This window comes from Lutra lutra, chromosome X (genome assembly GCF_902655055.1).
Source record: "Lutra lutra chromosome X, mLutLut1.2, whole genome shotgun sequence".
Taxonomy (NCBI): Eukaryota; Metazoa; Chordata; class Mammalia; order Carnivora; family Mustelidae; genus Lutra; species Lutra lutra.
The window spans coordinates 70,843,082-70,869,727 of NC_062296.1; the positions used below are offsets into that span (position 1 = coordinate 70,843,082).

At 37.3% G+C, this 26,646-nt stretch overlaps 1 protein-coding gene and 1 long non-coding RNA gene across 2 annotated transcripts in view; one reads left to right on the forward strand and one right to left on the reverse strand.

Moving 5' to 3' along the window:
- The window catches only part of DMD (dystrophin), a 2,124,834-nt gene that overhangs the window by 81,353 nt on the left and 2,016,835 nt on the right, over positions 1-26,646 (forward strand).
- Positions 1,907-19,022, reverse strand: LOC125091788 (uncharacterized). The gene is made up of 3 exons (XR_007124756.1): positions 19,008-19,022; positions 6,275-6,284; positions 1,907-2,009 (listed from the first exon to the last, which is right to left on the reverse strand). It is a non-coding gene; the product is annotated as an uncharacterized LOC125091788 (long non-coding RNA).

The window sequence follows — 26,646 nt, forward strand, 5'->3', positions numbered from 1 at the left end:
CATTTGATTAGGCTAACGGATCTCATGTTAAGTTAAAGTGGTTGGAAAACATAGTGCACTTTGTCTAAGTATGTTTTATTTCTCTCACTCCCAGTGCATTTTATTTCAATAGTCTCAAGAGAGAATGGAAAGATAGCATGAATCCTACTTCTTAGGAACTTGAAGGAAGGAGTCAGCTATCTTCCCTGCAGGCAATTCGTATAATTGATGAGGTTACGAATTATAGGAAAGAGATTTCTACAGGGCTTCTTTTCTGAACTAGGGCAAGTTTATGTGTGAGAACTTGGAAATTCTTATTCTTAGTGAAATATGACAGTGTAGGAGAAGTACATCTACTGTTTCAGGCAACATGCTGCTTCTGAGGCCAATAGTTCTGTTCAGCTCCCAAGTGTGCTTCCCTTACTTATGTGTACATTTTACTTATGTCCTCTTCAGTAAGCATTTTGCCAATTTTAAAAGGAAACAGAATTGGTTTTCTTTTTAATAAAAAATAATGCATGCTCATTGTCTACAGTAGAATAGAGAAGGACTCACTGAAAGTAATACTTGCCCATAAGTTTAAGATTCAGAAATAACCAGTATTAAGTGTTTGCTACATACAGTTCTGTTGAGAACTGTGTAATGATGACTAACATTTATTGAACATTTTATATATACCAGGCATTTTCAACATTAAACCCAGTTATGCCTTACAAAAATCTTATGATATAGTACTATTATTATACCATTTTGAAATAAGGAAATCAGTGCAATAACAAAGTGCAGTAACTCATTTGTGATCACCATGATACCATGGAACAGAGCCAGGATTCTAACCTAGGTTTTTTGTTCTTGTTTTTGTTTTAATTAACATATAATGTATTATTTTCCCCAGGGGTACAGGTCTGTGAATCGTTAGGCTTACACATTTCACAGCACTCACCATAGCACATACCCTCCCAATGTCCATAACCCAGCCTTCCTATCCCTCTTCCCTCACCCCCTAGCAACCCTCAGTTTGTTTCCTGAGATTAAGTCTTTTATGGTTTGTCTCACTCCCCAGGCCCATCTTGTTTCATTTTTTTCCCCTCCCTTCCCCGCACAGTCCCCCCACCCTGCCTTTCAAATTCTCATATCAAAGACAATATAATTGTCTTTCTCTGATTTATTTATTTTGCATAGCATAATACCCTCTAGTTCTATCCATGTCATTGCAAATGGCAAGATTTCAGGTTTTTTGATGGCTGCATAGTATTCCATTGTACATATATACCACTTCTTCTTTATCCATTCATCTGTTGATGGGCATCTGGGTTCTTTCCATACTTTGGCTATTGTGGATATTGCTGCTATAAACATTTGGGTGCATGTGCCCCTTCAGATCAGTACATCTATATCTTTGGGGTAAATACCAAGTAGTGTGAGTGCTGGGTCATAGGGTAGATCTATTTTCAACTTTTGAGGAACCTCCATACTGTTTTCTAGACTGGCTGCACCAGCTTGCATTCCCAACAACAGTGTAGGAGAGTTCTGATTTCTCCACATCCTCACCAAAACCTGTTGTTTCCAGATGGATTCATTTTAGTCATTCTTACTGGTATGAGGTGCTATCTCATTAAGATTTTATTTTGTATTTCCCTGATGGCTAATGATGTTGAGCATTTTTTCATGTGTCTGTTGGCCATCTGGATGTCTTCTTTGCAGAAATATCTATTCATTTCCTCTGCCCATTTCTTGATTGGATTATTTGCTCTTTGGGTGTTGACTTTGGTAAGTTCCTTATAGATTTTGGATACTAGCCCTTTATCTGATATGTCATTTGCAAATATCTCCCCCCATTCTGTTAGTTGTCTTTTGGTTTTGTCGACTGTTTCCTTTGCTGTACAAAAGGTTTTAATCTTGATAAAGTACTAATAGTTCATTTTTGGCTTTGTTTCCCTTGCCTTTGGAGACATGTCTATCAAGAAGTTGCTAAGGCGAAGCTCAAAGAGATTGCTGCCTGTGTTCTCCTCTAGGATTTTGATGGATTCCTGTCTATTTTTGTGTGTGGTGTAAGGAAATGGTCCAGTTTCATTCTTCTGCATATGGCTGTCCAATTTTCCCAACATCATTTGTTGAAGAGACTGTCTTTTTTCCATTGGCCATTCTTTCCTTTTTTGAATAAGTTGACCATATTGTTGAGTGTCCATTTCTGACTGTTCTATTCTGTTCCATGGATCTATGTGTCTGTTTTTGTGCAAGTACCATACTGTCTTGATGATGACAGCTTTGTAATAGAGCTTAAAGTCCAGCATCGTGATGTCATCAATTTTGGTTATCTTTTTCAACATTCCTCTTTTCGGTGTCTTTTCTAGTTCCATATAAATTTTAGAATTATTTATTCCATTTCTTTGAAAAAAAGTTGATGGTGTTTTGATAGGGATTGCATTAAATATGTAGATTGCTTTAGGTAGCAAAGACATTTTTACAATATTTGTTCTTCCAATACATGAACATGAAATGTTTCTCCATTTCTTTGTGTCTTCCTCAATTTCTTTCATGACTATTATATAGTTTTCTAAGTACAGATTCTTTGTGTCTTTGGTTAGGTTTATTCCTAGGTATCTTATGATTTTGGGTGCAATTGTAAATGAGTTCTAGTTTCAAAGCATTGTAGTCTGAAAATATGCAGGGAATGATCCCAATCTTTCCGTACCAGTAGAGACCTGATTTGTGACCCAGGATGTGATGTATTCTGGAGAACGTTCCATGTGCACTAGAGAAGAATGTGTATTTTGTTGCTTTGGGATGGAATGTTCTGAATATATCTGTGATGTCCATCTGGTCCAGTGTGCCATTTAAAGCCTTTATTCCCTTGTTGATCTTTTGCTTAGATGATCTGTCCATTTCAGTGAGGGGACTGTTAAAATTTCCTACTATTACTGTTCCTGCTAATTTTCTGGGGGAGGGGCCTGTTGCTGTGATTCTCATATGTCTTTGCTTGAGGTAGAATTCTACCGCACTTGCCAGGGGCCGGGCTAAGTAATCTGCTAGGGTTTGCTCTCATAGCTTTTGTTCCCTGAACACTTTTTGTAGAGCTTTGGAGGAGGATAATGAAAATGGCGGCCTCCTAATCTCCAGCCTGGAGAAGCCGAGAGCTCTGGGCCCCATTCCTCAGGGCCCTTTGGGAGATAAGCAGTCAATCCCTCCTGTCTCCCTGGTCTCTGACCACACTCCGTGCTCTCCCAGCATGTTGACTAGGCATTTCTATCTCTGGCACACAGCCCCATTTGGAGTCTCCAAACCCAGCAGATTCACACCCCCCCCCACTCCTCCCAGAGGAGGAATGAGGGGTTCTCTCTGGATCTGCCACTCCAAAAGCAATGGCCCAAGTGTGCCTAGGATCATTGTTTAAGGTAAGCCCGAGCCAAGAGCCCTCTCCTTGGCTCCATCTCAGTAGCCAGCTTCCCCACTCCAATACCTGGGAGCTCTGCCACCCTCAGACACCCCCAATCTTTCTGTGACCCTATGGGACCTGAGACCACACAGTTCCTGTGAGGGCTCCACCCCTGCTTAGCCTCTGGAGGAACATCCCTCGGTGGAGCAGACTTCTAAAAGTTCCAATTTTGTGCTCCACTGCTCCACCACTTGCTGGGAGTCAGCCTCTTCCACCAACGTCCCTCTTCTCGTATATTGCCTCGAATTCACTTGTATGTCCTACCTTCCAGAAAGTGGTTGATTTTCTGTTCCTAGGTTTGCTGCTCTTCTTCTCTTCCATCTCCTGTTGATTTTGTAGGTGTTCAGAAAGGTTTGAGAACTACCTCGTTGAACTCCTGGAAGCAGATGATATTAGGTCTCCTCCTCCTCAACCATCTTGCTTGATTCAGAGCCTGGGTTTTTAACCACCATGAAATAATGCCTTTTTAGTTCACATATAACCAGTTTTGTTAAGTTGCTTTATTTTGCTTAATATACTACATTTTTTTTCTGGTGTTTTTAAATATTCTGTAAGAAGAGGGTTTTATTGGCTGCCTATAAATCTGTCAACTGGATGTACTGGAATTATTTTAACTCCTACTTGGTGGAGTTTAGTTTGCTTCCTATTTTTCACTATGGCAATGATCTAATGTATTTTACAAAAAAAAAAAAAGCAGGCGTACCAGTTTTGGGTGACTTTAATATTTATTTAAATAAGCAGGTGCTGGACATTGCTGGTGTATGTATCAATGTGAAACACACAGTAAGTATTTGCTATGCAATCGCTATGTTCCAGGAAAAATGCTAGGAGGCCAAATGGAGCAGGAAACTATAAAACCAGTCTTTCTATTCCTAAACATTTTCCAACTGAATGAAAGGACAGCCTTGTAAAGCAGTGTATTTAAGTAGAAGGCAGAATGGTATGTTGAGGAATGAATGGCAGGTGATAAAATTTTGACAATGGATGAAAAAGTCCTATTAAGAGTTATGGTTATAAAAACCAGGGCAGGTAATATGAGGAAACTGGTGCTTTAAGAAGATGTATTTGACAGCATTATCGACCTGTGGGTATTTGTAAAGACCAGGGCTATACCTACTTAACTGGATTGATTTTATCATTTCTAAGGATTTTATGATGTTAAAGAGGATATATTACAATGTTCTTATATAGGTGGTATAATACATGTCATTACCAAATGTCGATCATAAGTAGAAGCATGATTTCTGTTGGCTAACAGTCTCAGTTATAAATTAATGAGTTTACTAAATGGTTTTTCCCAGGACTTAGAAGAATTGAGGTTTCGAATGTAGGAAATTTCCAAATACTCTCAGGGCCAAGTGGAATGCACACCATTCTCTGAGACCGGATCATCCACAGTATGTCTGTGGTCTTTTTATTTTGCTCTAAGCCCTTGGTGTTGCCTTCAGGGGTTTCTGACTAGCATTTAATTGAAGACCGACTGAGTTAGATATATACCTCCTATAGTTGATGGGTTTTGTTGCCGGAAATATCCTTTTGCTTATCAGTGGGGAAGGTTTTTGCTTCTACTGCTGGGTTTAAAGGTGTCCCTCAAGATTCCATTACTCAGTTCATTGAGAAAAGCTTAAAGGTAAGGGAAGGTCGATCTGAGCTCTGTTTGATGAAGGAGGCTGACTGAAATAATAGCTCCCAAGTTGGCTCAAGTTCTTGCAGATGTTCACGTTTATATGAAAACTTAATATTTGGAGATGTTCCACGTGGTGAGATTTCTGTGCAAATTTTCTTTATATACAGTTCCAAGCATAAAATGATTTTTTGGTCATTAGATGTGAAAATTATCACTGATCATCCACAACAAAAAACCAGATCGGTTTTTATCCTCCTGGACTTGTAAAAGCAAAAACTCCTGTATACGAAGCACATTGTTACCTTCATTTTTCTTCAGACTTGGTATAACTCCATGGGAAAGACATAGAGTCAAAGGAAAAGAACAATACTAAGAAATAAATGGACCATGAAGAATTGTGCTTAAAATCTTAAGTAAACACAGATGCACACGCTCGCCACAGTGATGTGATTACAGAAATTGTAAAAAAGCTGGCTGGAAGAGCTGGAAAGGACTTGACTTTCCATGAACTTAATGACCAAAACTAGAGTCCTTCCCTAGGAGATAAACTGAAATCACAGCACAGTTTGAATAAAAGTATACCTTTCCAAGGTTACTAAAGAACAATTATAGCTGGGATCCTTTACACTTGGAGAGAAAACTCTATAACCTCTTACTTTAAATTGACTACCGTTGAGCTATAATGCCTCCCAGCCTGCACTTTCAGGTACTGTGTTGGGTAATATGTTTACAGGCTAGTCTCATTTTTCTTTTTGTAATAGGAGATTGGTAGCTTACTGCTACTTGGAGGCAACTTCAGGAAACATGATTTTCAAGGTGGGAGTTTTAAAAATGTGATTATTGGGAATAATAACTCCAGAGACAAACATTTAATGGGATTACTTCCAATTTATTCAACCCATTGCCAGGTTACTAGAGTTCTAGTTTCAGACCCATGGGTTCAGAGTCCACACTATTCCCTGATGTACTGTATATTTAGGTTCTTACTACCATGTACAGGCATTAGGTTTGCCTCCAGCTCTCAATAGTGGCATCACCTCTCAGAACAGTTATCGTGGCCAGATCCTTGAGAGCTGTATTTCTTGCTTACTTTCTACTACTATTTCCTTAAAATTAAGATATGGAGGGCTGTCTGGGTGGCTCAGTTGGTTGAGCATCCACCTTCAACTCAGGTCATGATCCCAGGGTCCTGGTATCAAGTCCCATGCTGGAATCCATGCTCAGCAGGACACCTGCTTCTCTCTCTGTCTGCCACTCCCCCTGCTTGTGCACTCACTCGCTCTCTCTCTCGCTCGCTCCTCTCTCTGACAAATAAATAAATTTTTAAAATCTTTTAAAAAATTAGATTAAATTAAGATACGGAAAAAAGACATTACTAAAAGGAAGAAACCTCATCTCTAACAGGATTAGTGTTTTTCAGTTCAGAGTCTTATTTTGTATGTATCATTTGATTTAATTTCCTCCAAAGCCTTGGAAATGTGAGTTGTCATGTTATTATTGTTGATAAACAGTGGCTACTATTTATTTAGCTGCATCAGGAGCTGTGCTAAACACCTTGCAGTTGGTCCAAACAATACCCTTAGGAAGCTGTAACTAATATTGTGCCCATTTTACAGATAATGAAATCATGCTTTAAGTGACATGTCCAGTTTACACAGCTAGGACATAAGCAGAATTGGAATTCAAGCATTACTTGATCTTCTTTTGCTATAGAGCCTGAGCCCTTAATCTCTCTGGGCATGTCGCCATGTTCTTGTTCAGGTGGAAGGCCTCGTGATGCTAAAAGTTTAAATAAGTTGCCTTAGATTATACAGTTAGTTCCTAATGCCTTCCAACAGCAGCCCCAACCATTTTCCATTGCACTGTGCCATCCACAGAGCTGCTGCTAGCTTCTATGGTGCTCTGAAAATTAGACAAAGGAGCCTCGCCTCCCAACCCAAAGGAGAACCAGTTATTTAAGAAATCCTACTCTGACCTATGCCAGGTTCACAAAGATGGGTGAATGGAGGAAAAGTACAGATTTAGCCCCTATACATCTTCCTCTTGGGAGCACCTTTCTGCAGGGCACCATACCCAGAGCTCTAACCAATGGCCCTGGCCACCCTCACTGAAACTAATAGCTTGGTATTCTGAATTAATGGTAAGGGAAATATTCAGAAGAATTTTATTATAACTATGTGCTCTTAGGAGCTGTAAGGAAGTAAAATTTGTACTCTACTAATTACATTTCTAATAATGCTTACATTTTCCCTTCACTGCCAACAAAAATATTTAATGAGATATAATCTGACAGCATTCACGCTAAAACTCCCCTGAAGGCAAAATGTGTCACTAGTCAAAATGACCCTCATCTTCGCAGGCCCTTGAAGAAGAGCTGAGGATCACTTATGAAGTGGGCTCTAACTACAGGGTGATACATTGTGCTTCTGTTATTGAGCTCAGGGATCATTTCTTTGTATTCATTTGAACTTACTACCATATCCTTTCAAAATCGATTACTTTTAATTATATAGCTACCCTGGGTATAAAGCTAATGTCCTATAACTTAGATATGCTTTCCACTGAAGTACTGACAGAGTAATAGATTTAATGTGCACCTGACTATAATAAGCAAAAAAAAAAAAAAAAGCATATAATGAGGACACTGATCACCACAAAAGAGTAAGAGAGAGTGTGTGTCTGTGTGTGTGTGTCTGTGTGTCTGTGTGTCTGTGTTTGTATAATATGTCTGTGGATGGGGATATTGTGCTTTGAGAAACTCTGGGATGTTTAGCCGGGAAGAAGTCTCATCAAACTTGAAAATGTTCATGACAGCACACAGCTGATTGATTTGAAAGAGCTTGGTCTAGAGAGTGGTTCTCTAACTTGATTAGATAGCAGAATCACCTGGGGAGGTACTTAAGCATGCAAAGGCCCAAGTCTTATCCTTACTTAAATAAACTTGGGCTTCTGTGTTCTGTACTATCTCTTCACTTGATTCTGATGCACACCTATTAAGAGAACAGCGGGTCCATAAGCACAGATTCCCAAAGTTGGCTGCACATTAGAATCACTGGAGTTTCATATGTAGAGATTCTTCTTTTGAGATGAAGTGCAGCTTGGGCATGGGGAGTGTTGGAAGATCCCCAGGTGGTTCTCATATCAGAGGAGAGAGATCCTCTTCTCTAAGGCCTTACTATCCAATGTGCTGACAGTTCAAAAGCCAGCAGCAGCAGCAGCAACATCTGAGAGCCTGTTAAAAATGCAGATTCTCAGGTCTCACCTACAAATACTGACTCAGTAGCCACCATTTACCAAGGTGCCCAGATGAATGTTTATGCACATGACCTTTTTGAGACATACTCAAAAAGGGAGTCCGGCAGAGCTGGGTTTTTAGCCATTTGTTATTAGCAAGGTGACTGGGAAACCTCTCCAAGTCCCAGTCTCTTTGCCTGTGAAATGGGCATAATGATAACCCCGTTAACATTGCAGACTTCTTGGAGAGATTCTTGAAATGCAGTAGTGGACTCAGCTTAATTTGTAGAACAGGGAAATGGACTTAGAAAACAAAGTCAGAGTTGCTGTGAACTTTCTTATCACTGGTGGACAGAAGCCAAATGAAGCAAAACGCTGTCAGTGCTGCAGTCACAGGCGTTCCTATTCTTGTATTCATGAGAAGGTCCTTTGTACATGTGCACGCAAGATGATTTTCATTAATTCAAAAGAATAAATGCTTCCTAGATGCAAATGTTGTCCCCTAAAAAATAAATAAATTATAGGAAAGCAGTCCTTAACCAGTGTCCTTGAAGCGCCTTTGGATACCCTGCATTGTTTTGCATTTGTTACCAACAGAACCATATAGGGTCACCTATTTATACTGTGTTGACTTTAATTTTCTGTTTTTGATCATCATCTGTTATTGCCCCCTCTTTGGCCAAGAGCTAGTTTCTTTATAGAAATTACTCTATAGGTTTCCTTTTAATTTTCTCTTCAAGCCACTCACTTCTATAATTATCTACGTTTTCTTAATTTCTCAAGCTTTCATCCCACAAAATATTTTCTCATTGTTCCCGTTCCTCTCCCTGAACTAAGACATGGAACAGGCTTATTCGGTAAAGTTTATATCTGATTGAACGGGAATGACAGTACTGTCTTTGTAGCATAATCGTTTTCATATTAAGATGGAAGTAGAAATGTCTAATGGGGTACCGCAGAAGAAATACCCTCAACTAATCTTTCTAAGCAGGAGGACAGTGAGTAATGATTACAGTTAATTAAGTTAGGCAACCTCCATTTCCATTCACTTAGCAGCACTGCTAATTATATACTCATTCTACAAGGTTTCTTTAGTTCTTCTGTAATTTGGATGCTGTATTCTTTGTAGGCAAGGGGATACGGTACGATTAATGAGTTTTCCCCACCAACACCTCCTGTTCTCTCCAAATGAAATTTCCACATCTGGAAATTGAGAGTAGAAAAAAGGAGCAAGGAAAAAACAATCACTCACATTGTAACTTACTTCCATCGTAGCACATGGTTGTAATTGCGGAATATTTTCTAGGAAAGAAAACAGTAGCATTTAATATCTTTTGAGGCTCTGGGAGATGGTGGCTTATTTAAAAATAAGGTAAGAGCAGAACTTGGCTATTGAATATATAAGTGGCAATGGCAATCACCCTTTATGTCATAGGATTTTGCTCACTTTAAATAAACACGTATTAAGCGCTTACCATTTGCCAGTCCTTGAGTCCGGCCCTAAGTCTACTAGATGAAATAGAAGCAGCCCTAACTATTTTTCTGGTCTCTTTACATGGATTTCAAACATTTTTAACAACTTTCTCTTTAAAGAAAACTGAGAGAAATGCAGCTTTTCTTGGGTATATTGTTAATGAAGTACTTGAAAAAATTAGTTTATGTGCTTTGATCAGATGGGGATTGACATACTTAAGAGTTTTATTTTTAATCTGAAAATCCACTTCAATCTTTTGCTCTGGGTAAACAGTCATTACACAAGGCTGGCACAATTCTGTACTTGCAAAGAGAAGAATTCAAGGTGGAACTTCAAATATAATCTCAAGTAAGTTACTGATATTTTTTCTTTTATTTAAAAAATCAGGGTTTACATGCATGGATTTTTGCTTCAATCTTCAGTAATCTCCATTTGCTTTAGGAATTAACTTCTGCATCATGCCTTGGGTTTCATGTCAGTCTGTTTCAGATTTGATAATTGATTTTTCAGAGTAGCTCTGGAGGGAGGTATTTGGATGTCAAGCACTTCTATTTTGATATTTTCATAGGAAGTTCAAATGTGTTTCGAGCACCACAGGACATTACTGGACTTGCTGTCTCCCCTCCTAGCATCTCACAGGTGCACAACTTTACAGGTCCAGGCTCTTCTTTCCATGCCCTCCTTTTTGCTCTCTTTCATAACATGTTTGCATAAATGAGCACGCTGCCGAGTTCACATGAAGGCTAGACAAAAATACAGGTGTCCTCATAATAATCAGCTCCTTTAATTCTCCTTTATGGTTTCTGCTTCAGTCTCCGAGAAAGCCTATATAAAGCAGTCAGCACACTTATTACTACAGAAACTGAGGTTACTGATTAGAAGGGAACATAATCAGGTAGATTGAGCCTGTGAGGGAAGAAACCATTGCTGTGAGAGGGGAGTGTTTGCAAAATGCTCCCTGTGAATCTGTAAAGATCACCTCACTTTGCACGGCAACCGGAGTGGAAGAAACAGGTGGAAAAAGATTGTGCGTTTGTCTGCTTTTGTGAAGCTGGGCAGAGATTATGTACCTGCTTTATCTGTGCTTGGCTATGACTCTACCTCCAGGTTTCTCAGACCCCATAGAATGTGTAAGAGAAAAGTACCAACAGGGAAATCAGCAAAAAGCTTTCCTATGAAGGTGTAGCAAGCCACCGCAGAATTTGAAATGTCTGAGGTCTCATCTGGTGAGTAAAAGCTGCAGATAAATGCTACAGCCTTTCAGAAGAAGGATAAATGCCACAAGCAGTCGGAAGCAGGCTTCCCCAGAGGTGACTCCTCTGGTCAGTTTGCAGCCTCTAGGGTAAATTTGGATCCCTCCTCTTCCATATGGCTTTCTCTAAAAGTTAAATTGGGACTTTTGTTGTGAGAAAGGGAGGGGAAGGGGCTTAACATTAGCAACCTATACGATAATGCAAAGCACTGAAATAACGAGGAGCCCAGATTCTTCTTTTTGGGTTATGGCTTTTATGAACCTGGTCTTTAGGAATTTAGTTACTTCTGATATGAAGTGACAAGGAAAAAAAATGTAATGATCTAGACCTTACTCAATAAACAATACTATTTCTCCTTCAAATTCAGTTTATCAGGACCTAGACTAAATCCATGAGCTCAATAGAAAACTAATGTGAAGAATTTATGTCTTAGCAATAGAAACACCTATGTGATATATATATATGTATATATATACATATATATGTATGTTCTTGAAACTGTATATATAGCTTCAAGAATGTTTTTTGTCAAAGAAAAGGAAAATAATATTGTTGTGAAGATTGTTGTGAAGAGTGATTTAGGCATGTTCAGATATTCATAGCTTATTAGGAAGTAAACTGGGCTGCCAGTGGTAAATAATGATTCCTGGCTGCCTAATTGCTTGAAATATTTAAGAATGATTTCAAAGGTTCAACAATTACTGCTAAATGCTAGCTTTTAAGTTAAGTAAAAAGGAGTTATGATTAGCCATGTTACCTGTGGTTTGTTTTTTTTTTTTTTAAATTTTAAGAGATCCTAAAATTCTAAATCAGGAAAGATTTGTTATCAGTATGTACAAACTGTATATTAAAAGTACATTAATTCCTGAATTACGGCAATTTTGTTAAAATTCCTATCTCTTCTGACAAGTTTTTCTGTAGGAAGATGTCTACTTTGGGGGGGCAGGGCAGAGCTAAAAGAGTAGGATTAAAAAAGCTTTATTAAAATTATGAATATATATCAGGAAAAGAATCCAAAGTTAAAAAGTATATTTTGATCCCACGCTGTCCCGTAACTTGATTTATAAGAAAACCTACTGACTTTTGCAAGACTTCTCTTTCATTTGCTCTGAACTACCTCGTGCCATTTCTCACTTAAAGGTTCCCTTTTAGTAATCTCTTTCTAAAGAGGTTTTTTTTTTTATTATTTTTCTGTTTGTGTTTTATTCATCAGACAGATTGTCCTGGAAGTACAGAGGCCAGTTAATGGTTTATGAATTCAAGCTGAGCCGAATATAGCTAAGCTCTGTCTTGCTTGACATTTCATCAAAAGCTGTGTTGATTTGCAATGTTTACCGACCTATTTATTGAACCCTCACAGCTTGAACTATGCGACCAAGCTTGCTGACATTGCTGAGATTATCTTTAAATGCATGTACAAACTAAGGAGGAAATAGAGAAACAGAAAAATAAGTTAAAAACAATCTTTGATCTATTTAATAAATTATGCTTACATAGTCCTTGATTTATTTATTTGTTTCCTTCAAAACCCCGCGACATAATTTTTTTCCTTTGATCTTCAGAAAAACTCTGGAACAAGGTAGATAAGAGCAGGGGCTCTCCCTGCCTTAGGAGGGCATCAGAATCCCCTGCAGAGCCTGTTGAAATACAGCTTGTTGGGCCTCACCAGGAGTTGATGGTCCTTCTGAGGGGTGGCCCAAGAATTTGCATTTCTAAAAAGTTTCTCTCCAGAGATGCTGATGCTGCTGGTGTGGGGACCACACTTTGAGAAGCACTGCCAAGATGAGGAGATTCTTATTTATGAATCAGACTCACCAAGATTCAGGTGGAATAAGACTATGGCTCCTTAGGATTTATCTAGTTGGAGGACATTCTAGGTAGAGGGAATTGGGAGATTGATGGGTCACCAAGGTTGACTAGGATATCTCACTTGGGTGGGAGATGAAGGGTTAAGAAAAGGTTTGGCTCTCTGAAAGTTTATATTTTTGATAAAAGGACAAAAGACTTAGGAAATTAATGCATTGCATATAGTAGGAGCTCAAAAAATAGTCAATGGGTTGACATTTTTGTGTAAGGTAAATGGTGGGGGTTCAATAAAGGTCTGGTTGAGTGAATGGGGGGAGAAACAGAATTTGGCTGATATTCATTATTCGAAACAACACTTATTTTCTTTCCCTTCATCTGGTTACCTGGGTGCTCTTTACACACTGCATAGAGAAGTTTCCCACTGCACAAGAAAATAAACACACTGCCCACACAAAACTGAGGCATTTGTTCCATCAATGATTAACACATTAAAATATCAAAATATCTACTTGGGACATTATTGTTCCATAGAAATTAGCAATAACATCGCTAAAGTAAACTGTTGGTCAGCAGTTCTCAAATATGTAATGTAAAGAATTCATTTTTAATTACTCTTTTGATTCTCATTCCCCGAGAGCTACCTCTCTCAGTAAGGATTCACTCTGTGATACTTTTAACAAAATGAAAACATGATCCATGTCTTCTAAACACTTGAGTTTATGCTATACATCAAGTCTCCCCTTTTAGGTCAGTAAAAATCAAAGGTTTTTTAACTCTCTTTACTGAAACCATAGTTTACAAACTTAAACCCTGACAGGATTGGGTATTTTACTTAATTATAATGCCTAAGAAAAAATTAAAATACATCATTTAAGATGCTAATAACTGAATTGAAGCATTCAAAAATTGTCATCTTTATTCTTGTTTTAAGTTACATGTTCATTCGTTATGGTCCATTTCATTCAGTAAAATTTAAGCTTTGATATGTTCTAATGGGGTGCAACATTTAGATTCAATGCATAATATGGATAATTGACTTTTATGGGAATTTAGATGTTGGTAACTTAGAGTCAGGACTACAAGGCCTTTAAGGAAGTAGAAATGTTTATAACACTCATTCTCTCAATTTTTTTGATAAAATGCATCAAGAAAATAGATACTGTCATTTATTTCAGTTTTATAGGGTGTTCTTTTTGCCTAGTTTTACCTATCACAGACTACCTATACAGGTTTCAGAAATCATCAGAGCTATGATGGCATTTTCATGTTATTTTAATTCTATTACTACTCCAAGTTGATGAAAGAGGGTGATGCTTAAAAGGCAATGTGCCATATTTCTAATGTTCAAATAATATAGCAAGAGATTTATTGTGGTCTGACTCATTTCTCAGTTTATTACTTTTCACTTCTCCATTCATGATTAAGGCAACCGATAATTACTAAAATAGATAATATTTATGGTGATAAATTATGGCTTTATTATGAAAATAAAACCATCTTTAATGGCATTTTGGAGTATAACTTTGAAAAAAATAAAAACACTAACACTCTACCAGGGCTCTCATATCCCTTGGCTTCCATCATTGAATCCTTAGTACTTAATCCTGTCTGGAATGTAGCAGACATTCAATAAACTAGCTCTACAAATGAATCCTACAGGCAAAATTGCCCAGGGAAAGAAAGAAAGGGGTACTTAATTCAATTTTTAATGCCGTTTGTTTTGAGAAATGAATAATATCTATGACATTTTATTCTGATAGCTATTAGATCATTAACCAAATATGAGAACAAAAAGCATGGGAGGGTTTTTTGTTTTGTTTTGTTTTGTTTTTCTTATTAATACTAGACTTCTTTGACAAACTCATTTGAGTCTTCAGGATACAATCACCTGATCACCTTTTCAGTTTCCAGATTCCTCATGGTCAAGCCAAAATTATATCTCTTCAGACAGACACATGCATGCGCGTGCACACACACACACACACACACCACAGTGCATTTGATTTTAGCCAGCACTTGAAATTGAAATGGAAATGGGAATAAGGGAAACCTGAAGTAGATGGATTTTTTTCCCCAGCCACGCAAAACTGAAGCCTCTCTGTTTTAGGAAAGGTGTTGGTAATATGGCTAAGAGAAGGTAAGGAAGAGGAAGGAAAGGGTTGGAACGAGGTCCCCACCTTGTGTGTGCTTTCTTAGGCAGCTCTGAAATTGCCAAAAGCAGAAAAAATGGCTCTGCCTCACTTGAATCCATGTTCAAGACTCAAGCCAAGATTGAGCATGGACAGACCCAGAGAAAAGTTCCTTGAAACTCAAGTCTCTTAAAAATACAATATGTTAAAGGCATTTTTCTTTTTTCTTTTCTTTCTTTTCCCTTCCTTTTCTTTTTTCTTTTTCTCTTTGGAAAATTGAAAGATTCTCAAAAAAGAGATTTTTTTTTTTTAAAGTTAAGAGAATATTGAGTAGGGGGTACGACATCCTCACAAAATTATCAGAAATCTAGATGAATCTCTCTCCAATAAAAATGAACATCAGTGGTGTCTAAATAAAGCCCTTTGGAAGAAGAGCAGGGAGGAAAAATCTTGCCATATAATTAAATATAATGAAATGAAGCATCATGACTAGTTGTAGTAGATTATTTGATCTAAAGGTTTTTGATACAAACAATTACAGTGTGAATTAAGTTAAAAGTATATATATTACATGTGCCCCTTGTAAAGAGTATCATTTATGCAACAGAATATGTTATTTAACCATCTTTAGAATCGTGATTGTTAATCATAAACTAAACCAAATTAAAAATAAAGTATACCACATGTGAAGCCATTCCAATGAATAAAACAATTTCTGTGTGAACTCGCCTGCTGTTCAAATAAACTATAGTCATGCTTCAGATACTGTTTACCAAAATACTGACAGACTCCTGCAAGCAGAGCTTTTAAACACTTACCTTGGATGTTTCCAGGACCCTGAAAATATTTCTGTTGGTTTAAAAAAAAAAAAAAAACCACAAAACAACAATACAAACAATACCTCTAGTCAAGGCCATATATAGCACAAATAAAAATATTCTGTATGGAGGATTTGGGACATAATAGCTTTTATGCTTCAGATCTTTCCAATTAGTTTGTTCTTACAAGTCTGCAATATTTTTTTCAATTAAGTATTGAATAGAGATTATAAAACTCAACAGATAGTAGCTTAGACTTGAACATTTGTGAACCAGTAGGAGATAGTACATGTTGACAGGAGGCAATGTGATATCAAGGTATTAAAATGGATGTTCATACTATTGAGCAACCAAAAATAATATAAAACACTGTAAAATATATATAAAACACAATATATATTTTATAGGATGAGCAAAAGGTTTGCAAATAGTATTCCCAAAATTAACTGGATAATTTTGGGGTTTAATTTTCAAACCTTCAATTAAGGGGATTGGATCAGATGATTTATAAGGTCCCTTATATAGTTCATAGCAGTAATTCCTTTAAGGAATTCTTCAGTAGAGGAGAGAAATAAACAAGGTCTTATCGATAGGGGCGGGGGTGGGGGCGGTGGAGTGGGGCAGGTATAGAGTATGCTAGAACTGGGCTCCATGTTTCCTTCCCAACCTAAGTTCATTGTAGTTCTTGGCTCACCATCTCCAGAGTTTCTGTCTCTTGCTTGGTTGCTCTGCGCAAGAACCTACTCCAGCACCATGGGAGCTTGCTCTGCTGCAAACAGGAGTGAGCCAGAAATATTGCGAGAGGGAGGTGATGTCACTAGGAACAAGCTTTAACTACTAGGGGATGGGAGTCCTTGGAAAGGCACCCCAGCCTCCTCTTCCTTTGGCAGGACTATTCTGAGGCATGTTCCACACTGCTTCTCAGAGGGTCACCAACAGGATCGAATCCCTGACTCCCATTACTGATGTGCTAATTAATACATCCTTTCTCACCTCCTCCCTTTTCCTAAAACTCACTTTCTCCACCCTCCCATATGTACTTCCTGAAATCAGAAAGAAAAACTAACTCGCCTTCGTGTCTGTTTGGGGAGAATCCAAATTAACACGGAGTGTTGGAGATGGATTATTTCACAGGCTTAAAAATTAGGGCAAGGGCAGTGGAGAGGATAGAAGGAGGGAGCATGAGGGAGCTCACACTGGATGACTGTGCTGTGTTTAGTAGCTAAAGAACAATCTTCCATCAAGATAGAACAGGAGGTGGAGAAGAAGGAAACAGTTTGTGAACCTGAAAAGCAGTGGGAAGGTTTAGAAGAGCTGCTCTAGGAAACATGCCAGATTGTCACGATGCATGAATAAAAGACTCATGGAACAGCAGAGAAAGTAGATGACGTCATCCATATCTTTTGATTTTATCTTATCCTAAGTTACCCCTAAACATGGCAGTACACCCCCCACCTTGTCTCTGCCACTTGTGCTTTTGACCCCTTCTGCTCCATTCGCCAAATGCATCCACAGTGATCTTTTAAAAATGTAAACCAGGTTGTGTTCCTACCTGATTTAAGAGCATTATGGTTCTGAGAGATCCATGTCTTTCCTCCTCCTTCTCCTCCTCCTCCTCCTCTGTGTTCTTGCTGTACTTCGGCCACACTGACCTGCTGTCATTTCTCAAATGCCAGACTTATTTTTGCTATTGTGTCTGCCTGCAGGGCTTTCCTCACTCAACCTCTAGCAGCTTTGATTATCACTATATATAGTATAACAAGCATCTTGCCAGGCACATTGTCTTAGCTTAATCTACATATTTGGTGCATGCATTAATGAGAAGAGAAGAGTCGGGGTTGGTTGATGTTGGATAAATAGTAATTTATTGAGGCTCAATTTCTACATTGTTTGCTGTTTCACTAGCAAAGAGCACAGACATATTTGAAGAAGACACAGGTTCTAACTCAGTACTCTGGACCATGCAGAACTATATAGGTGCGGTCCAAGGTGTTGTTCTTTGTATGGAACGTGGAAGTGATGGGTTGGAGCCCAGGCTAGGCTAGACATCACACAGTGTGGATGGTGTGACATGGGCATGAATGACTCTCATATTAAAGATGACAAGCATTTTCTAGGTGAGTGGGTTAGAGTTAGTGTCAGGTACAGAAGTGGCAGTTGCTAGTAGTAGTTTTAGTGGGAAGCCCTTTCAAATTGGTAAAGGGACATATTGTGGTGGAGAAGGAGACTGAGAAATGGAGTAAAAGTTAGTGTCGAAACATGATGTGACACAGGACAAACAGTCAAGTTGGCTTGGTGTTAATATAATACCTGTGATGCAAGAGTTGCTATGCTGAGAGTTTTTCAGCAGACCAAACTGCAGAGGACTTCTAAGGGCAGTGTATCAGGTGATCACATGCCAAAAATATTTCATTCAGGAGACTTTAGTTTTCTCATTAATTTTATCACTAATCCATTCATTTTCAAAATGTATTTCAGGATTTCACATCAGGTTGACTTTAAAGCCTATATGCAGATGCAGGTTTCTGTTCCCAGCACCGAGTAAGGCAGTTGGTCCTACTCTGTGCTTAAGAGTGAGGCAAGCTTATGTTGGCTCTGCAAGCAGGATTATTAAATAACCAATTGCTGTTCAGACCTTGTTACATTCCTTAAAATTACTCAAGCAAGAGTCTTGAACTTGTCCAACCCGAACACATCTGATATCCTCAGCCAAGTAGGGGATATAAATTAGGGAGCTTCTGGCTTTACTAGTGTGGAATCAAGCATAGTTTTTTCCCTTTGGACTCCATGACTAGTAACCTCAATTGTCTAAATTTCCAGAGTAGTCAGGTCTTCAGTGGTAAGCTTATTTCATCATTTCACCCTCTGTTTTGTCCCATAATATATGATGGTACAAAGGATAGTTTACATGCAAATTTAAGCAGGTTGAGATAATCCTTTAATGGATATTTTCCTTCATTTTCTATTAAGGTATGATTCCAGACATCCTAGACATGTTTCCATGATAAAAGTTTCAGATTCTCAACAACATGAGGAAATTAAAAAGTGGGTAATGATTTTGTAATCAGGACATGTGAGAGAAGTCCCAACTCCCATGCATATTGTATGCCTTTAAGTCATCATTCATCTTCAGGGGACCTCAGGCTTTGATTCCAAAAAAGGGTCAATCTTCATTTTTCTCACCACATGTACACACACACATGCACACACTGGTAACTACGTGAGGTGACAGAGGTGTTAACTAACCTTACTATTTTAACCATTTCACAATACATACATGTATAAAATCATATGTTAGTTACCTTAGACTTACACAGTGTTACATGTCAACGACAACTCAACAAAATGGGAAAAAAAGTACAAAGAAAAAACTGATGTAATGATGATCTTTTCCTGGCCATTTTCAGTAGTTCCAGGGATCAAATAAAATTAAGTACAAAAAATTAAAATGTAATAAGGATGAGTTATTTTTAATAACAATATTTTCAATAACTATGTCACAAAAATTCATTGTCCAAGACCTTTTGCTGATTGTCTGGATATCTCTAAAGTCAAGTAGAATTTCTTTTAAGTCAAGAGCAATATGAATCCTTTCATTCTGACTGTGTGCTCTTAAGGGTTTGAGATGTGTTTTCTTTATATTCTCAGCATGAAATATTCTGTCTCCTGAATAGGCCAGTTCCCTCACTCTGATCCTGGTAGGCTCCTTCTCCCTTTCTGGAGTCTTCTCTACTTGTTTTGGTTCTAAAGCATTACCATCTTCAAAAATCCATGTTAGTATTGTAGCTACCTAACTGCTTCAAACCTCATTTCATTCTGTGGACTTTTATACCACATTTTTACCCAGTTCTCAAGTTAAGTGCTTATAATGATTTCCTGTGGATTTTCTTTGTTTTGGTAATTTTTTAAATAAAATTCTTGAGAGCAGGTGTGATGTTTTATATTCTCCATGTTGTTTACAAAAGAGTAAGCCCCTGGTAATGTTTTTAAACATTATATGACTAATACTGTGTTCAGAGAAATGTTTCCTTTGGCGACCACATATTTATCATATTTAACTGCAGCTTAGGCACAGGCCACAGAAAGACCATCGCTCTACTACAACTCCTTTTGTTCAAGAGATCCCCGCGTTACACTTTCATTAGAAGGAAAAATGCTTTCCCCTTGTCTATGACGGCCAATTGTGTCACTTCTGACTTTGACTGCAGCCTAACATATTCTAGCTTTCTGTCACTTAGCTTGAGAAAAAATTAACTGTGTGTGGGGTGAATGTTTCAGAAGAAAGTAAAGAATTATCTTTCCTCATCTATGGATTGTTATTATTACTAAAAATAATACAATATGTGGGAATTTCATTAATTTGTCCAACAGATGTCTTATAATAAGCATAAGTGAAAAAATGCATGTTCTCATCACACAGTCATCGTTAATGCTGAGGTGATGTTTTCCAGCGTATTTTCAATGCTCCTCTTATATTTGTTACAGATCGATAAATTCCTGAATATCCAAATGATGTCCACTGCTTTATAATAAATATTTACAGTTTTCCTAAGTGTTTGCTGTTAAGATAGTGTGTCTTTAGGAAAACTTCATGACATGTGCCGATAGGTTAAACAGAATTAAAATCAACGTACCTCCCTGATCTGATCATTCTTCCTGGAAACTGGAATCTGGGGATGTCAAGTTATTGCCTTGTATAGTAAGTTACAAAAGCATTAAATACAGAGCATATTAAGAAGACATACATTCTACTTTTCGAGTGAGCTACTGCTCCATCTTCATTGTTCACATTGTGCACATCTAGGAAAGTATAGTATTATTTATGTTTGCATGATAATTGCTTCTCCATTTTATTTTCAGCTTGATAAAGTAAACTTAAATATGAGTTAGCAGGTTCTTGTGTTACTTGTTTTTCTTATTTCCTATTTCTGCCCTTCTGGTATGATCTGGAGTTTCATTTTAACAAGCTTACTGTACAGGAGACTTTTATTTTCAAAATAATGAGTACTAGAGGCAACTGTAGATGGAAATATAAAATGAACACGCGAAAGGACTTTAACTTTTAGCTACACATTTCTTAAAGTAGTATTTAAATTGTATTTTCAGAATTATTTTGGCATATATTCCCATGACACAATAATAGGAGATTAAGAATATTAGGGGGAAATGATAAATACTCCTAAAATATATTTCATTTTGATCATGTCCCGTGAAATTACATTCCATTTATAGTATAACCTATTTCTTACTCTTGAGGTATAAATTTAAAGAGTCATGTATCACCATTGGCAAGTTATTCATCTACTTGTGAGAGTACAGTGGAGTCATTTTAAAACATCTAATATTCTGGGAGAGATAATTTACTTTTCTCAATATATTACATAGGCATCCTGTTAAAATGCATTATGAACATGTGATAACCGATCTTTAGGGGGAAAAGTCCATGAATCACTCCTGTAACATTTGGAATTAAATTCATTAACCAAAATAATGCCATGCTTTATCTTTTAAATTTTGCTTCCTTAGCATCTGGTCCCTAGTCTGTCTAATTGCATTATAATGGCTCTGTGTTGCAACAGATGCTAGATTTTTTTTTTCCAGCAATGATAATTTTGTTTCATTTTGGAATACCTGCTTTGCGATTGTCTTTCCTATTTACCAGAGCCAGGAGGAGAACAACCCTATTTCTTTTTTCATTTGAAAAGTATTAAAACTCATCTTTGTTCAAACATCAAGAACTCTATACTTCTCACATTAAAAACGTTTTTTTTTCCAATTAGTTTATTGAGTACTGCACTTCTGGTTCTGAGATCAAGAGAATGATGAGCCATCAAATGGCTAATGTAACAAACAGTGCCTAGCATATTTTTTTATGTATGCAGCTAATATCTTTTAAATGTTGAATAAATTAATATTATATTAAAGCTATGCAAAGGGCTAATTTCTTATTGTGGATATAATCAAGTTTTATGAAGACGAATTAATACTTGGGGATAATAATGCCAATAATTGTGCCTCAGGTAGACTATGATCAAATTACAGTGTAAGGATTCTTCATCATATTTTACCAAAATCTCATTTTTTTTTCTCAAAGGGGATAGGCTAAGACACTTCGTTATGCAAAGCATTTGTTATTATTAATGAAAAAAAAACATTTCCTTCCTTAATTATCTATTGATGTTTTTAATGTTAATAAGCAGCAGAGCATTATGAAATCTCTGAACTTTTCTGAATTTAGAAAGAGGTTTTGGTTGGGATAGTTGGAAACAGACTCCTTGTTTTAATTCTGTTATAATAGAAATTATTATATGTTATTATATATGTTCTATATATTACATCTATTTGGCAAATGTTTGAGATATTTATTTTATATAGTTGCTTTTCTTACTAATAGAGATGTATCATTGTTGGAATTGTGTCATTAAAACACATTAAGATAAATGGCATTTGTCGTTTTGTTGATCATCTAATTTGATTAAATTGAACATAATAAGTCAACTATAGCTATGCTGTATATTATGCTATAAATAAAACAAGTGAGAGCTGAAAAGTTAATCATAGATTATTGGTTTATATGATATCAGGAAGCAGCTTATTGGGAGACATCCAAATGATAGGCTCATTTTTTTCCCCCATAAGAATTAGGCGGGCTTCTTAATATAATAAAGAAATAGCCATTAGTCAGGAAACAGAGCATTTTGTTTTCCTCATCTTCACTAATAGTGGAATGTCTTTCAGTGTGTCAGTATAGCTGGCGTCAGAGCCTTCTGTCTGAAAAGCTGAAACTAGTGATACTTCCCCTCTCCCATCTTCAGGCTGGGTTGTAGAGCCAGCTTAGGTTCTGTGATTAGAGATTTAAGCTGTAACCACAAAAGCCTATGTGCAGTATGAGGACATTATCAGGTGCATTATCAACATCTCTGTGGTTGTCTATTGACTTGGGGGGAGGAGAGACAAAATGTAACAAACACAAATCACTTAGTCAAAGATGCTTTTCTGCTTTAGTTTTCAAGCTTCTGTTGGTGGAAACAGGAGAATATATGTAGCACCATGTGTAGCACCCACTGCCGAGCCGAATCATAAATAGCAAATTTCTTCACGTGTTGTGATGTGATAAGGGCAGTGATAAAATCAGCAACCATGCCTTCGAAACACAGTTCAGCCACCATTCAGCAGACGTTGTGGAGCCCTTGGATCGTGCCGATGGTCTGTTCTGTCCTAACAACACAAGGATGAACAAATCAAATACTGTGCCCCTGAGGCCGTGCAGTCAAATCGCAAGCTTCTTAATCTGAAGTCCACAAACTGGGAGAGGGGGAAAAAACATTGCAGCCTTATTTTCCCTAACCTCTAACTGAAAATTAGCATTTCTTCTGATTATGAAGACAGGCGACACGATACGGTGTTAGAAATATCTGTGAATTTATCACCAATATTTTTATATCATATCCTAGTTGTAGATATTTTGAAAGATCATTGATATTAACCACTAGTTCGAATTTATATTAATCCTTACACATTCGATTAGTGCATGTATCACATCTAATATTCCTAGCTTTACTATTTACTAACCGTATTGCAATCTAATTAATTTCTTTTGTCTTCCTATATGAATTTCTTTTAATTTTATGCTTCTAAAAACACTCTGGGAAGTGTTCCATATGCTTCGCCAGATGCCAAAGGATCTATTGCACAAAAATAGTTAAGAACACCATGTCTAGAAGAGATACAGGCAAATACATATAATACCATGGTGCAGAACAGTAATAGAGGCATGTACCAGATGCTATGAAATTGGCCATGACTGTCTCAGCCGGAAGGGCTGGAAAGGCAGTTTGATTTGGTCTTGAAGCAAGTGTAATCATTTCAAGAACAGTAACATGTGAGAGAAGGCGTGTGGAAAAGATATAAGTGGGTGCAGAGTCATTCTGTGACAGCACATAGGGTCAGGGACCAGAGAGTAGCTTAGTGTGATAATGCCCAAAATGTCTTTCTTTACTGGGTAAGGGCCCTCCTGTGCTGTTTACATTAGCCAATGTGCAGAATTCTATTTGCCAAGTCATTTTTATTAATCATTAGTGGGGAGAAACTATGCACTGACTTTTTCTTTTACCTGACCATATTTTATAAAGAGTCAACAGCAGGAAGCCTCAAAGGAGGAATCAAAGCTGTGTCAGCTTTTTAAATCTCTCATTATTTCCATCAACATCTACCTGTAAGGGGGGAAAGACAGCTGAATCTGTTTTGCCTGCCCACTTTATCATCATGTCTTCAGACAATGATCAGTCACTTTTCTGGCCTGTAGGCCGTAATTGGTTACCACTAAATCTCAAGAGACTGAACCACATAACTGGAATAATTTTTTAAACACCCACAGAGTTGTTCTTCAGTTATAATCGTCAAAGGCAGCTTTATATGCCATGATCAGACTTTCTAAATTTGTTCTTTATCTGGCTTTCTGGGAGAAATGTCGATGTGACTATCTAGATTATAATGAAGGTCATCCAGAGAGGCAGCTATGATTTCCAGAAACTAAAGAAACCAAGCAGACTGAAAGACACATTAATGGACAAAGGTAGTCTGTTTAAACTGCTCCCTTCATCTAGACAACTTTGCTTACATTCCTTGTTGAGTGAGAAAGTTCATTCTTTTGTGTTCTCTTTTTTAAAGTTTTCTTTTTTTGTGGTAAGAACACTTAATACGAGACATTCCTCTCAGCAAACTCTTAAGTGTAGAATACAATAGCATTAACAGTACGTACAGTGTTGTACAGCAGACCTCCGGGGCTTAGTCATCTTGCTTATCTGAAACTTTATGCCATCGATTAGTAGCTCCAAATTTCCCCTTTCTCTCAGCCCATGGCACCCACCATGCCTCTCTTTGACTCTATGAATTTTTTTTTAATTTTTTATTCCTTTTCAGCATAACAGTATTCATTGTTTTTGCACCACACCCAGTGCTCCATACAATCCGTGCCCTCTCCAATACCCACCACCTGGTTCCCCCAACCTCCCACGCCCCCACCTCTTCAAACCCCTCAGATTGTTTTTCAGAGTCCATAGTCTCTCATGGTTCACCTCCCCTTCCAATTTCTTTTTTTTTTTTTTTAAGATTTTATTTATTTATTTGACAGACAGAGATCACAAGCAGGCAGAGAGGCAGGCAGAGAGAGAGGAGGAAGCAGGCTCCATGCTGAGCAGAGAGCCCGATGCAGGGCTGGATCCCAGGACCCTGAGATCATGACCTGAGCCGAAGGCAGCGGCTTAACCCACTGAGCCACCCAGGCGCCCTCCCCTTCCAACTTCCCCCAACTCCCTTCCCCTAACTCCCGATGTCCTCCATGCTATTTGTTATGTTCCACAAATAAGTGAAACCATATGATAATTGACTCTCTCTGCTTGACTTATTTCACTCAGCATAATCTCTTCTAGTCCCGTCCATGATTCTGTGAATTTGACGATAATAAATAACCTCATGTAAATGGCATCATGCAGTATTTGTCTTTCTGTGTCTGGCTGTTTCACTTAGCATAATATCATCTGGTTCATCCATGTTTTAGCAAAGGACAGGATTTCTTTCTTTTTAAGGCTGAATAATATTCCATAATCTGTATATATTACATGATTTTTATCCATTCATCAGTGGACAGTTAGGTTGTTTTGGCATCTTGGTTCTTGTAAATAGTGATGCCATATACACAGGAGTGCAGCCATCTCTTCAAAATCCTGATTTCAGTTTTTTTTGGATAAACACCCAGAGGTGGGATTGCTGGATCACATGGTATTTTTGAATTTTTCAAGGAACCTCCATACTGTTTATCATGGTGGCTGCCTCAGTTTACATTTCTACCAACAATGTACAAGGGTCTTAATTTCTGCATATCCTCACTAACACGTATCTCCTTTTGTGTTTTCTAATAATAGCCATCCCAAAAAGTATGAGGAGATATCTCATTGTTGTTTTGATTTGCATTTCCCTGATGACTGGTGATCCTGAGCCTGTTTTCAGATACCTGTCTGCCATTTGTATGTCTTCTTTGGAAAAATATCTATTTAAGTCTTTTGCCCATTTTTTAATCAGGTTCTTAGGGGTTTTTTTGCTATTGAGTTGTAATTGTTCCATACATATTTTGAAGATTAACCCTTTATAAAATACATGTTTGCAAATATTTTGTCCCATTCCATGGAGTTCTTGAACAGCTCTTCCAATAATTCTCTTTAAGACTCTTATTATTGGTCTTCCTTTCAATCAGAAATCTGCAAACACCTGAATGGATACTGGTTAACCAATCCAAAGTTGCATTTGAAACTAAATATTTATCTTTAATTTTCAAAAAATATGCATGAGGATATTTTTAAAAAATGGTTGAAGTTGGAAAATTTAATATTCCAGGATGAAAGAAAACAAATCAAAATATATAACACATTTAACTGTGGTCCAACAGGCCATAATTAGATTCATTTATATCACTGGTAGTACAAATTGGATATATATCTACTTTATTAAATTTTTAACTGGCCAATAAAATTGGTAATGTAATCATGAATATAATTTTCATTTGAAAATATGAGCTTTATAACTGAACAAACTTGGATTTAAATCACTTCTTAAATGTGTAATCCTGTGTAAAATTTAAAACTATCTGAGTTTCAGTTTTCTCATCTGTAAAGTTGAACTGAAAAAACAATCGACATAGGGACTAATTATACTAAAATGTCTAACTGGTATTTTGTAAGAGCTTCAAAAACAGTAGTCATTGTAATTACTTATTGCTTTTAATGAAATTTTATTAGTTTTATCATTGTCAAAACAATATATTGTTGATACCATATCCAGTGTGATTTTGCTTTTTTAATAAATCAATCAGCTCAGCCTTCTTCCTTTACTTTC